We start from the raw sequence: 14,697 nt of genomic DNA, 5'->3' as shown, positions 1-14,697 counted from the left end.
ACATCACTGGGTGGGCAGGACTTTGGAGCCTATGCCTACGCCTGGTTCTGGCCTCTTACTCTCCACTTCGTGGTCTATCATGATGTGAACAGCCTTTATCACATGCTTTGTCTCCCCTGAATTGGGTGCATTCCCATGTCTTCCTCACCGTAATGGAATGAAACCGGCTAATACTGTGAGTTAAAATAAATCTGTCCTCTTTCAGGTTGCTTCTGTCAAGTACTACGGTTACAGAGAAATCAGAGTAACAGTACTTATGTTGGGAATAAGGAGGACAAAATGGAGCTAAGGAAGAAACTGTGGACAAGAAGGCATTCGTGTACCCATACAGAATTTTTTTGGAGGGTGGGTTTCAAGACAGGGTTTCTCTGTGTAGCTTGGGAGCCTGTTCTAGAACTCACTCTGTAGACCAGACTGGCCTTGTGACTCACAGAGATCTGGCTTCAGAGAGGGTTAGGATTAAAGGTGTGTGTCACCATTACCCTACACATACAGAGTTTTAAGATATTTGTTCTTCATTTCAAAGTGATTTCCCCCTACTTTACAGATAAAGTGAGATGCTTAACAACAGCTAATGTATGATAGATTCATATCATAAGCCAAGAACCATAACACCAAACTTTTAAATTTATCATCTCATTTGATTTTCAAACATCTTACAAGACTATTACTGTTTGATTTTTACAAATGAGAAAGCAAAAGCTGACATGAAATAACTTGTTTAAAATTACTGAATGATCAAGATATGAACTCAGATCTATCTGGTTTTAATACCTAAGCTCTCAAACTTTATAAAAGTAATTCCTAACTCTAATTACATATTATAATTATCAAATATTACCAAGATAATAGTTATGAGTGATCAAGTGCTAGTCCAGAAGGATTGAATCTAAATTTCTTGTACAACAAACCAGACACGATTTGAAGCTTTCTTGGATCACTGGAACATCCAGTCAAGTTAGAGAAGCACTGTGGTATGCAGTACTAGCGCTCCTGAAGCTTGGTAGATGTTTCCCGAGGAGTGAGACACTACTAGAACCCAACTGTCCTCAGTCTCTTTGCAGTAGCTTTCCCTTGCCTTCCCCCCCTTCACCTTGCCACCCTCTGCTGTCATGCTTATGCAGAGAGGTAAAATGCCTTGGAACTTTTTAATGAAACATGGTCACAGTGGAATTTGGTAAATAAACCTGCTCGTATCTACATATTGACCATAAAGACAAAGATGACTCATTTCTTGATTGCTATCGTTACCCAAGTGGGAGTACAAGGCTACCCTTAAAATACTCTTTGGCCAAAGCTAATATCTAAAATGGGCTCTTCAAAAACTTAACAAGAACAACTAATAGATGTAGGGGAAAGATCCAATTTATGTGCTTTACAGTGCTGTTTCATGTAGTATTCCAAGGCAGATTACAGTCATTGAAAACACAGAGTAAAGTGAAGGAAAGCCGTCTGTCCTGGGAAGACAGTTAAGTTTCAATGTTGGAAGGTCTAGGCTTGTGTCTGTACTCCAACACTTTACTGCCATGACATAAGGAGACTGTGAGTTTTTTATTTCTTTTTTGGTACTGGAATACCTCTCCCTTAGGGCAATGCACCAGAAAGTGTCACTTGCTCAGCATTACACTAAGGAATTGCTAGAAATAAAATGGTAAATTTATATTCTAGAGTCAGAATCAGAAGCTTGGTGTATGTGGAGAGGAGGCATTATCTGTAGTCTGATTACTTCAATGATTTTGATCTGTGTATGATCCTGATGTATACTCTCCCATAGGATTGTTATCTAAGGCTACAGGAGAATGTTCATAAAACTGGTTTTTGTTTTTGTTTCTTTACTATGAATCTCAAATTCTCTCCTGGAAATATTTAGAGAAATAATGTTCCAGCCTACAGTAGTTAGATAATAACCTCACTTCTGATTTTTACTTTGAATGTGTAGACGAGGCACAAGTCAACCAGAGGTTATGCAATTAGCTTGGAGTCAAAGAGAAAGCAAGGAGTAGAGCTGCAAAAGAAACCCCAGCGTGAACTTGATTTTAATTCAATCCAACTGCTAAGGTACCGACCACGCACCCTCCACTATAAAGACAATGAACCTTTTAATAAATAAGTTTTAATTCTTTTAGTTAAAAAAAAGTAACAATAGCTTTTAAAAACAGATTGGCACCTATAGTTCTGAACTAAGGGACGTTTAAGTCACTAGGAATCCTGCTTTGAGAAGGTACTATTGCCCAGATCTTTATACATGTAAAGTGTGGGCATTATGTCTGTTCCTTGAGTCACACTTCTGATTACAGCAATGGTGGAGAATAAAATAAACAGAAGTAGTTATGAAGGATTGAGTTTTCACTTGAATATATAGACTTGTACAGCATTATTTGGATACTATAAAACACAAATTAAATGGTAGGAAATGCTTTGGGATGGTCTTCCTCAACCCTCCTGTCAAAAGTACTCTATCACTTTTCTGTAATTTATCTGAGATAGCTACTAAGATGCTTGATACTTTTACATCCAAAGGTGCCGAAAAACAAAAAGCAAGAGAGTGGATTGTTAATGAAATTCTCTGATTGTCAAAAGCACTTTGGAATGATCAGGTGGCAAATAATAGTAAGAGGGATAGCATAAAGTGCTTAGAAGCTACAGCACTAGTCACCATAATAAATGCAGAAGAGAGCAGATATGAATAGAATTTGCATTTTATGCAGCTGCTGTGTATGTATACAGAATATACAGAAGCTAATTTTTCAGTGATACTGGGAAAATATTGCTCAAAACCTATTCTTGCTGTCTCTCCCTTTAAAAGACACTATACAGACAACACCCATCTGTCCAAGTATGTACAAGAAGGCTAGAAAAGGAGCTACTTAGCATGCATAAAGATCAAATAAAAGCAGAAAATTGAAAAAAAGTAACACTGATAGAATAGCTAGACATACACACACACACACACACACACACACAAGATGATCTTTAAACATTGGAGATAAATAATGTCAATGTGTGGCAGGAACTACAATAAAGGTATATGATCACATACAAAAATATAGGCGTGTGCTCATTCTGTTTGATGGAGTATATTTGTAGTGTTGTATTTTTTTTTTAAATAGAATTGAAAAGGAGAGAGTAAGAAACATGGTTTTGTTGTTATTGTTGCTGCTTAGTTTAGCTTATGATACTTTATTACCAACTCCATACCGGAATCTTCAAACACTTCCATGAACCCAGTGCTTAATAAGAGGCTGCCCTCATTCTGTTATTTGGAATACTTGTTCAGAAAACCGAAACACCTGTTCATGAAGTATGGTAAGACCTAGCCTACGGCTAGAGTTTCCTTTTTAACAAGATGAAAGAGATGCTAGGGGTAGAAAAGTCTACTAATTATACAAGAAGTATCTACTTTGGATTCCAGGAAAGCAGAGGAAAAGGTAAAAGACCACAAGTCAAACATACCTGAGCCCCATAGACTGTATAAACCATGTAATACAATTTTCTTATTTCATTTGTTCTGTCCCTTTGTCAAATAAAACATTGTTTCTATGATATTTTCTGTGTCTGGTCTGTAAAAAAGCAAGATTGGACTTGCATATCCAAGTTCTTTTCAAACTATCTCAAATTTCCAATTTGGAGAGGGTATTAATTTCCTCAGAGACTCAGAGAAAACTCAGTGTAGTCACAAGACTTTTGCATACTTTAAGAATAGGAAAATGGAGCCGGGCGGTGGTGGCACACTCCTTTAATCCCAGCACTCGGGAGGCAGAGCCAGGCGGATCTCTGTGAGTTCAAGGCCAGCCTGGGCTACCAAGTGAGTTCCAGGAAAAGGCGCAAAGCTACACAGAGAAACCCTGTCTCAAAAAACAAAAACAAAAACAAAAAAAGAATAGGAAAATGGAAAGACATCTCCCATGATAAGAAAGCGCTAGTAAAGATCACACCAATAACATTTATAGCAATAATCTGGATTGTAGAGAATGATTGATCCCAAGGATTCACCTGCATTAAGGGAGGCCAGAATGAGGAAGTCATTGAGCTACATTTCCATCTTCAGGGCCCAGCCAAGCTTCGAGTCTCCGGAAAGCTGTAAATACTCTCAGAACAGACTTCAGTAATGAGACTGGAATGAAGGCTGGATGATGGCATAAAAGCATCTCCCTGCCCCTTGTTCTGAAAGTTAACTATTAAACCATGTGTCATTCATCCTGATTTGGTTTACTTAGTTCTAGAAACAAGGACATGCTGATCAGATTGCCCAGGGCAATTGAACACCCAGTGAAGCCTCTGTGATGACCATGTTCTTCCCAGCAACCTCACTAAAAAGCCTTTTTATTATCAGGCCATCAATTCTGCACTGCTGCTGAAGGATGGAAAGTATTTTCTTTTGAAGAAAAGTTCTTCCCTTCCATTAATTTTATATTTTGGAATATTCAACATTTTTAGTGCATAATCTTTTCCACTTGATTCCATTCCATTCTTTTTTGTCTCTGTCTCTGTCTTTCTCTCCTAGTCGAGTCTATTCTTTTAATTATTTACAGACTTCCTTGTCTAGATACTTCATCCTATAGAAGACTGCTTATTATTTTTTGCAACACCTTAGTGCAATGGGATAATAAAAATATGCAGAGTAAATTTGTTTTAATAGTGTATTATAGTTTAATGGTATATTATAGTTTCATTCATGATGGAGATCATTTTATTCACTTTTCTCATATACTGTCCAGTCTACAGCTTAAAATTACCACAACAGTATTTGAAAAATCAGTGGTTAGTCACTGTTCAAACCATTTTTTAAAAACAGTTGTTGAAAGCCTCATTTTATTCTGTTAGAAGACGAGTTTTGTTGTGGTTGGTTTCATTTTCCTCATGGAATCATATTACCAGAGAAACTCAAGACTCGAACATTGTTTATAAATGTATTATGATTTGGATTGTATCTATAGTGAATCTATGTTCAAAACATTTAACTGTTCTATAGTTTTTGAAAACATGAATACAAGTACACACAGATGTTAAAACTTAAAATGATGTCCTATTTTCTCCTGGATATTTTCTCATGTCAACAATTTTTTTTGTGTGTGTGGGGGAAGGCAGAAACAAGATGTCGCATACACATGTGGCATTTTCACCATATTTTATTAACATTCTTAATGAAATTGTCTCAATTCCTTTGTAATGTTTACATCTATGAAAAAGATGAGTTGTAAATAGGATGATAGGAGGTCAGTCTTTAAAAAACTCTTTAACATCTAATTTTGACTGACACACACAAATATTTTATAAATACCGAATATATTAACAGGAAAATAAGTTGAAGACATTTGAGATTAAAAGATAAGGTAAAAGTACTCAGCCCTATTGAAGTTTGTAATTATAACCATATCAATCTATTTTTAAAACAATATTGGGGGCTGGGAACTGAGCTCAGTAGTTTTCTTACCTTTTGAACATCCTTTTCAATGTTCAGTCTTTACTGAATGTTCAGTTTAAAATATATATATTTTATTTAACATATATATTTTATAATATATAATATGTATTTTTACTTTTTATAATATATAAATAATATATATTTTTACTTTCAGTTTGAAAGACTAAAAACAGTTAGGACATCAAAGTTGAAGATTTCCAACTCTGTTCTCAAATGAACACTGTTCTCAATCCAGAGCACAGACTTTAGCACACTGGAACCTTGAATCCCATCATTTAGGAAGTTGAGGTTAAGATTTCCTCATCTATTACATGAAGAGAACAGTAAGTATTACAGAGGATTGCTTTAAGAGTAAAATGGTTAGAACAGAGAGGTCACTCAATAAATAACATCCAAATCATCACACACAGTAAAATCCAAATAAAAATATTTCTAGGCCTGTTGCTCTGTTAGTTAGGGCTGGTATCCATGTTAGAAAAGCCATTAAGCCTAAATAATTTGGGCATTTAAAAATACTCTTCACAAAGTCTTTTAATGACATTTCCCAAAGGTCAGGCTAGCTTAGGCTAGTGTGAAGCTGCTGCATTTGAAGGGAATTTTATTTGGTTCAGAAAACTCCAGGATCATAGAGAACCTGCCATAAATGAGAAGACTGATATTTTAGAAAAACTATGTTTAAAAACTATAATAAAAATTGAATGTAGAGTCTTAGGATAACCTTAAGTGCCCCAAATGAAAGGCACAGTGAGAAGAATTCTGTTCTAAACAAACAGCCTGCAGATCACGAAGAGTGGAAAGCTTTAGGCAGCTAAGAGAATGGAAGAATAAAGTACACCAGAGAGTCCTCCAGGAAGACAGGTTAGACGGTGCTCAAAACCCAGACTCTAAAGTGGGGTGCCAGGAAGACTCCAGGACAACAGACATCAGTGGTTACAAAGCAAGAGCAGGATTACTAGGAAGCAAGAAGGTTTAGAAATGAAATCCTTAATGCGTATGTTCCAAGGTGGTGTTAGTTACAAAAAGTACAAATATTGATGGGTTAAATCAGGATGAGGAAAATATAAAACCAAATACGGACAGCTCTGAGGGGGAAAAACAGGCAGCTTGGTACTCAACTGTCATCACAATTCATTTGTGTTTCACATCCTACTGTTTGTGACATTAACAGAATTTCGAATTTAGCAATGAACTATTTTTATGTTGTGAATCTCTGCAGCCATTTTCCATATGTATCTACTGCAGCTAGCAATGATAGCCTTTTGATCTTTAAAATGCTTTCAATTAATATTATTTGGATCAGGGGGTCACCTAAGAATTTTTCAAGTATTTCCCCTTTTTCTTTTCTATCACATTATACATCCAATTTATTTGCATTAACCCCAAATTGCTTGGTCATTTCAGGAAAAAAAAAAAAGCCTTGGCTAGCTGTTGCTTTTATTACTATTTTCATAAGACTGAGTTAGCTTTGGAATTTTGAATTGCATTTTCATTTAACTAAAATAATTATAGCACTTTTTCCATGAAGGCATTTAAATATATCAAATTTAAATCTAGATTTCCTACTGTGTGTCAAATATTAGGCAAAATCATTTCAAGTGTTATAATGTACATATTCATATGTTAATGCATGCTACATATTAACATATATTAATGAGCTTATGGTTATTGTCTAAAAGGCTTGTGTCTTATTACTGCTGTGGTTATTATAGTTGGTAGCAGGTACCATTTACTGAGTAGCCATTATATACCAAGATGTATCAAGAATTTTACTAGAGACCATAAATAAAGACCAATGATGATATTATTAGTTCATTTTTCCATTTGAGGGTTTAAGACATACACACAAAAACCAAGGTGCCTACAGTTATGTGATTTGTAGACAGTAGAGATGATGACTCTGAAATGAAGCATACTCTGTGTAAGAACACGGCCCATGCTCTCTAAATGATATAGTTCTACTTTTAAGACTGAAGCAAGAGTACAATTTTTAAAAGTTAGCATAGGGCTGGAAATACAATTCAATGGTAGAGTGTCTGCCTAGCATGTGTAGGGCCCTAGGTTCAATCCCCAGTACCACAAAAATACAAATGAGATAAAATAAATAAAAAGTGAACAATGTACTGTCAACTGCTTTTATAAGATAATACATGAATTCCACTGTATCATTCTTTTATCATTTATGTTAACCCAGAACATCTGAATTGGTGTCAAATACTTTTCCTGACAATATATATTCTATTCAAAAAACATTCTTAGGTGTCTACTGTGTAGCCCTACTAGGTTAGTGGTCTTAGTTAACTATCATGCTTAAACACAAATCTGATGATTATAGAGTCTTCTTCCTAGAGATGTCACTTTTAGGCAAAATTGTGTATTTTCTTTTCCATAACTGGTGTTGAAAGAAAGCTGTGCTACCTTATGATCCCTGGGGCTTCAGATTTAAAATAAACATAAAATAAATAAAATAAAATTTTCATGACATAAGTCCCAAACTGGAAAATAAGCAGCACTTCATGCAGATTTAAACACCATTTCTACAACGAAACAGAACTTTGGACTGTATGGTATCATTTATATATTAAACTAACTCACACTACGTTTTTTCATATAGAAAACCTAGATTTCCTCAATATATATTTCAAATGTGACATCTCTGATCCATCTTCAGAAGGAAATGCACCTTCAATTATTTTGTCACTATGGCTAATGCAGTTACACTGGAGAAATATATTCTCAGCAAGCTCCTGGATAGCAACACAAGAGCAGTCATCATAATGGCAATCACAATAGTAGTGATGGCATCTGTTGAATACTTTCCAATGTCTCAAGCATTACAATTAACAGTTCAAATGCACTATCTTCCTCATTTCTCAAAATACCATATGGGGTAACAAGTGTTAATAATCCGATTTTACAACAGGATACTTCAGGCACAAAAGCCCAATGACTTGCCCATGATGACTGGCAGCTGGGAGGTTAAGAGGAAAGGCTGGACGCCCCAAAGTCTGCCTCTCATATGTGTTTTAGGTGGAGGTTATGACAGATATTCTACATTTTAGTAATGCTATCTTTTGGCTGATGGAGCTATACTACTGGGTTTTGGACCCATTTGGTCTATAAACTCAAACTTAAAGATAGTTAATGAGTCAAAGTCTGAGATGCTGCTATTCATACCGCTTGCCAATTAAAATGCTCCCTTCCGAGAAGGTGTGAACAGCTAGCTAAATCTTAGAACATAATACATGCTTTCCAAAGTGCCGCAGTGAAGCTGAGTGATGGCTTGGGCTAAGAGCTCTTACTGTTCTTGCAAAGGACCCAGTACTGGGGGATCATTTCCCAATACCCACAAGGCAGCTCACGACCATCTGTAAATCCAGTTCCAGGGATCTGAGCCCTCTTCTGACTTCTATAGGCATCAGGCATGCTCATGGCACACATACACACAGTCAGGCAAAACACTCATACACATAAAGGAAGAAAGTAAAAAAGCACCTGATAAACGTTAAAAATTACATCTCTAAGCAGTAAATTAACAGGTGATTTCCCACCTCCCTTTTTCTTAAATATAACTGCCAAGTGTTTAAAATACTTTTATTATGGACACATGCCACTTGTTGAACAAAGGGAAACGTAGAACTTCATTTACGAAACTTCTTTCATTTTTGTATTATTATTATGCTGCTAAAATTTGCTCTGTTCTCCAGTCTTTTCTAGTATCATGTTTCTTTGTTCCCCGGATAACCTTACCAAAGTCACATAGTATTGTTACTCATCAAACTACTGTGGCCAAGCCCTCCAATATAGACTCCTCCTGTTGATCTCTTAGAATACTATGCATCCTCAGCACCTGCCAATCAGTTCAATGAAAAAACCTGAGCACACATTCTCAGAACCAAGAACTGAAAACAACTATTGACTCCCTAAATGACACACAGATTTCCTGTACACAAGTTTCCCACAAGGAGGAGTCTCCTGAACTCCTGACCTATTTTGTGTATGCATCAGAGAAGGAAAAAAAATCCCACACTCTGACACATGAGAAGTCACAGGGAACAGAAAAGGCCATGTCAAAAAGCTCATTCTTGCCGGGCGGTGGTGGCGCTTGCCTTTAATCCCAGCACTCGGGAGGCAGAGCCAGGTGGATCTTTGTGAGTTCAAGGCCAGCCTGGGCTACCAAGTGAGTTCCAGGAAAGGTGCAAAGCGACATAGAGAGACCCTGTCTCGAAAAACTAAAAAAAAAAAAGCTCATTCTTTATATACATATATTCCTTTACATTTTGTTGAGTCATTTTATCCCTATTGCAATACAAACCCTTTTGAAGTCAACATTTTATTTTATTTGCTATTATCTCTAGTTCCTAGGAAAGGTCATTGTAGGAAGAAATTCCCAATAAGTAGTATATGTTGAAATGAAAAAAAAAACAAGAGGGGGTGATGGAGGTAAAATTCACACAATATTTTTTGTGTTGTTCTGTAAATAATGTAAAACTTCCAGAAAACATAAACGACCCATGAAAGAGGAAGCTCTCATTCTGTTTCTGAGCTGACTGCTTGTGGTAGTTTGAATGTAATTGACCCCAATAATCTCATAGGGAGTGGCACTATTTGGAGGTGTGGCTTTGTTGGAGTGGGTACAGCCTTGTTGGAGGAAATGTGTCACTGTGAGGGCAGGCTTTGAAGTTTCCTATTGCCTTCCGGTTGCCTGCAAGATGCAGGAAGGACTGTCAGCTATTTTTCCAGTACCACATCTGCCTGCCTTGGTGCCCATCATGATAATGGACTGAACCTCTGAAACTGTAAGCAAGCACCTCAATTAAATGTTTTCCTTATAAGAGTTGCAGTGGTCATGGTGTCTCTTCACAGCAATGAAAACCCTAAGACACTGCTTGATAAATTCTTTCATGTGCAATACATCCCCTGTATCCTGTTGATACTCAGCTTCTGCTACTATAGTAATCATAATAGTAATGATATTATTTCTTGTATTTTTCTCTAAGTGCCAAGTATTGCAATTAGCATTTATAAACATTATCATATTCAAAAACAACTTAGCATGCATGTATTCATTAGGTATGTGTGTGTTGGAGAGTTGTCTGGATGAGTCTGTCACAGTGCATGTGTGGAGATCAGAGAACAACTTCTAGGAGTTGTGAGTTCCATCATGTACATTCCCTCCTCCTACCATGTGGGTTCTGAGAATCGGATTGAGACCTTCAGACCTGGTGGCAAGTGCCTCTACTTGTTGAGCCATCGCAACAGCTCTTTAAAATTTTTTAAATGAATTTTATAATTTTGGGTGTGCACTCGCAGGTGTGTAGAGGTCCAAGGATAACTTGCAGGAGTTGTCTCTTTTCTTCCACAATGTAGGTTCTGGGATGGAACTCAAGTTGTCAGGCTTGTTGGTAAGTGCCATTATTTGCTTGGCCCCTTACGGCCTTCCATATGCATTTCTCAAGATCATGCCCAAGGTAATTACTACTAATAATCCAATTTAACAGAGAGGTACAGTGAAACCATAGAGGCCCAATAAGTTGGCCAACATTATTCAAATAGAAATAAGCCAAGAATTGGCCCTAAGGAGTATGACTCTAATATGTATTCTAGGTGGAGGCTGTGGAGGTTGTGTTATAGGATGTTCCTTCAGGACTCCACTGTATTTATATCTAGAACCTGTGGAATAGAGAGTTCTGGGTGAGAGCAGTCAGTGCTCCTTTGTTCGTATGGGTCTAACCAATCAAGCAGATAGTCTGGCTAGGCTGAAATATCTCCTGCAGAACAGCTTAGACAGCAGAGAGGCAAGAAAAAGAGACATGTAAGTCATAACACCTTTCGTAATCACAAACATTTCTCTTTCTCTCAGAAAGCATCCTTACAACAAATAGCTGGTTAATGGTAAGAGGAATGCATTTAGGAGGTCAATGTGACACATCCTCCCATCCCAGTTTCAGGAGACAGTCTCCCACTGAGAAAAATGAAGGGCTCTGAAGAGGTTTCTTACCATCTTCTAAGTGGCATCAGGCTCCTACTATATGAAATTATGACCAGTGTTTACTTATAGTGATATAACACAATGCAGAGTCTTGAGTTACCACCTGATCTCAAGGTAAGTTTACACACAAATTTATGATTATCTCAATTTAGATAAGACACTATCCAAATAACAAAAAATAATTTTAGTTGTGTAGTTTTTTACACCAAAGACAGACCATTTTTTTTTAGTAATCAGAACAGTATGTGACTTAATGCATAATAGTTCTCAATCAATAACAAAAATATTTTTAATTTTTGTCGGATGTTGGTATGTGGTTTAAAGGCCGCAATCACTTCAGTGTTGTTCTAAGCTACATTATTCCAGTTTTATTAGGAAACACTTATTACATAGCATTGAATATGCATTAGTGTTTAGTTCATGTTATTATAATGAACCCTCACCAACTGTGGTTCATATACTATGAAGTTTAAGGTCACCATTTTAAAACATTTGTTTTCAAATTCTAATGTGCATGACTAACTTAGATAGTCCTCTAAACCACAGATGCCCAAGTGCCACCATCACAGCTTTTGATTTGGAAATTCTAAATTTCTAAAAACTGCCTTAGTGTTCCTCTATAGGTGGTCATTGTATGGCTTCCCAAGGCCTGGCCTCCATGGCAATATATAAAGAAATAACTATGCATCACTCACCCTTTGACTAGTCCATCAAATGTGACTTAACCATCAAAATTGTCCATGAGAAGACTAGACAGTTTCCTAAAGCTTTTGAAGGAAGAGAGAAGGCAAAGGAGAAAAATGCTAAATTTTAAGGCAGAAATGGCTCTTTTTAAACCTTTAAAAAGACTGACAATCTGCTTCAAGTGAAAGTGGAAAAAGATGGCAGCCCCAGAGCAGGACTTTATGCACAACTTGGGACAGTGATGTTGATTCCAGAGGTTTATTTGATAAAATATGTTTTAGTGGCTACAACAAAAGTAGTCTAAATGTTTGACTTGTCGTAACAATATATAATTATTTATTTATATTAAATAGTTTGAAGATCTCTTTTCCTCTTAACTCTTTATTTTCCATAAGAGCTGGGTCTGATGCACTTGACAGCACTTACATTCTTTCTCCCCCATCCCAGGTCCTTGCTCCTCTCACTCTCCTCCCTCACTCCCCATCCCCCCTCCCATCTCTTCTTGTCTGAAGAGAAGTGATTACTAACACATCCTAATCTCAAGGAAAAATTGCATCTACTTTTAGGCTGATTCTTTGGGGTACTGTAACCCATAATCCTTTTCAGTGGAAGTTTCCTGTCATCTTAGCATTGTCACCTCTAAAATTAAGAGTCCATCTTTTTTTAAAAAAGTGATGAATGAGAGAAGTTATTTTATTTTGCATATGCTGTGAAAGTTGAAACTTTTCTGTACTCCAGTGAGAGGTCTGTGTTCACCTCATGCCTTATTCTACTTTTACATCTATCTTGGTTTATCATTTTGCTTTATTTTATCTGTATTATATTCTTATAATTCATGTACTTTGCTTTACTCTCTATTTCTGTCAGCTATGTAAACTTCTTAATTGAAATATGGTATCAAAAATAGCAAAATTAAAATGTGTATCTGTGCATGCATGCACATTTGGTATATAGATCATGCACACCCAAATCCCCAAATTAAAATTAACTTCCTAAAAATAATAGATTTCTCATAGGCTAAAGATTACTAGATAAAATATTCACCAGGTACATTCATCTGTAGTTCAGCAATTTGTGGAGGTACAAAATCAAAATTCTACCAGTAGATGATCTACAGGAACTGGGTAGTCATTTTCATCACCAGGTCATTAATTTTATTGATATGAATATCAACTGTAGTTCTTGTAAAGTATTTTTTTATGTTTAATAAATAGACTAAAAAAGGTCTCTGGTACAATCAGCCCATCCAAGTACATGATTCTGAAAACCACTGAGAACTTATAATCTGACTTTGTTTCCCTTTGATAATGAACTCTTCAGGTTGGTCTGATTTGACTGCAGTTTAGGAAAGGTAGAATTGTTCTCTTTGCAAGTCAGATATCCTATAATGATATTCATCTTGGTCTGTCCTTACATGACCACTATAGAATGCTCAGTATAATACTACAGCATTACTCGATTTAGAAGCAAATATGATTTTGTTCTTTTATTATTTTTTGATTTTTAAATCCTCCCAGTTGCTAAGGAAATATAGTAGTGCCTTCTAGGAATAATGCCACTTTACACTTGGTTTGTTGTCTGTTCCTGTCATCTCTTCCTCCTCTAGACAACCCAAACTGATCCATGGTCTCACTTCATCACAGGTGGATTGCAGCAGTGCTCAAGTCTGGCCCCTGCATGCTTTCTGCAGCGTACTTGTACATAGTTCCGAAGCTAGCAGCTGGACTTCATTTTTGTTCCCATACTCAACACCTTTTGTTTCTCTAAATCACTGTGAGTTTCAGCATCAGTAACAAGCTCAAAACTCAACAAAGTATTCATATTTAGTGGGTTAAATGAAAGAGATTGGAGCATCATTAAGCTGCCATAGGGTCATATCACTCCACAACACTTTGGCAGTACTGTCGTCCACATATCAGAACATAATACAGTATTTTCTAAAAAAAAAAAAAAGGTGGGGGTGGTGGTGGCTAAACACTTCTATAAACCAGAATGCTCAGTATTAAGATCTTGATCAGGACTTTGGCTCAATTTTCAAGCCTTCCCAAGTCCTCATAATGCTGTGATATTCGTAATAAAGAAGGCAGATGGTTTGTTCTCTGAACATATGCTTTAAATGCCCTCTTTGCTATTTTAAAATAATGGACCAAATTTGCCCTCTAATACTCAGAGAAAACTTTAAGGAGGCTGTCTCATGAAATCTGAGGAAATCTGATCCAGTGGGGATTCAATCTTCAAAAAAATACATTTTCTAAACTTTCTTTTTGAGCTCTATTCTGCATGCTAAAACAAACTAACCTTCAAGTAAAATAGAATATAGTAAGGAAAGACTCCTAACCAATACAATATTGTTTGGTTCAAGAAATAGATTAGAAGGACACAAAAATCTGTTTCATTTACTTATACTTTAAAATTCTGAGTTTCTGAAAGCTTATACATAAGTTGACTGGTTTAATTTCTGTGTAACTGCTAAATTTTCCATTTTTATCCTTATTTCCATCATTATTACTATCATGTCAATGTTTTATTGTTAAAGCACTTTGCAATTATTAATTAGTTAATTTAGTCTAAATTATATGTATGCTTTTGTTTTAAATCC

General features: G+C 36.3%; 1 protein-coding gene across 12 annotated transcripts in view; it reads right to left on the bottom strand.

Moving 5' to 3' along the window:
- The window catches only part of Zbtb20 (zinc finger and BTB domain containing 20), a 786,974-nt gene that overhangs the window by 409,501 nt on the left and 362,776 nt on the right, over window positions 1-14,697 (bottom strand). The gene's annotated exons all lie outside the window — the stretch shown is intronic.

The sequence above is a fragment of the Peromyscus californicus genome, unplaced genomic scaffold (assembly GCF_007827085.1).
Source record: "Peromyscus californicus insignis strain IS unplaced genomic scaffold, ASM782708v3 Scaffold_16__1_contigs__length_79575227, whole genome shotgun sequence".
Classification (NCBI taxonomy): Eukaryota; Metazoa; Chordata; class Mammalia; order Rodentia; family Cricetidae; genus Peromyscus; species Peromyscus californicus.
This window is presented reverse-complemented; position numbering and strand designations above follow the sequence as displayed.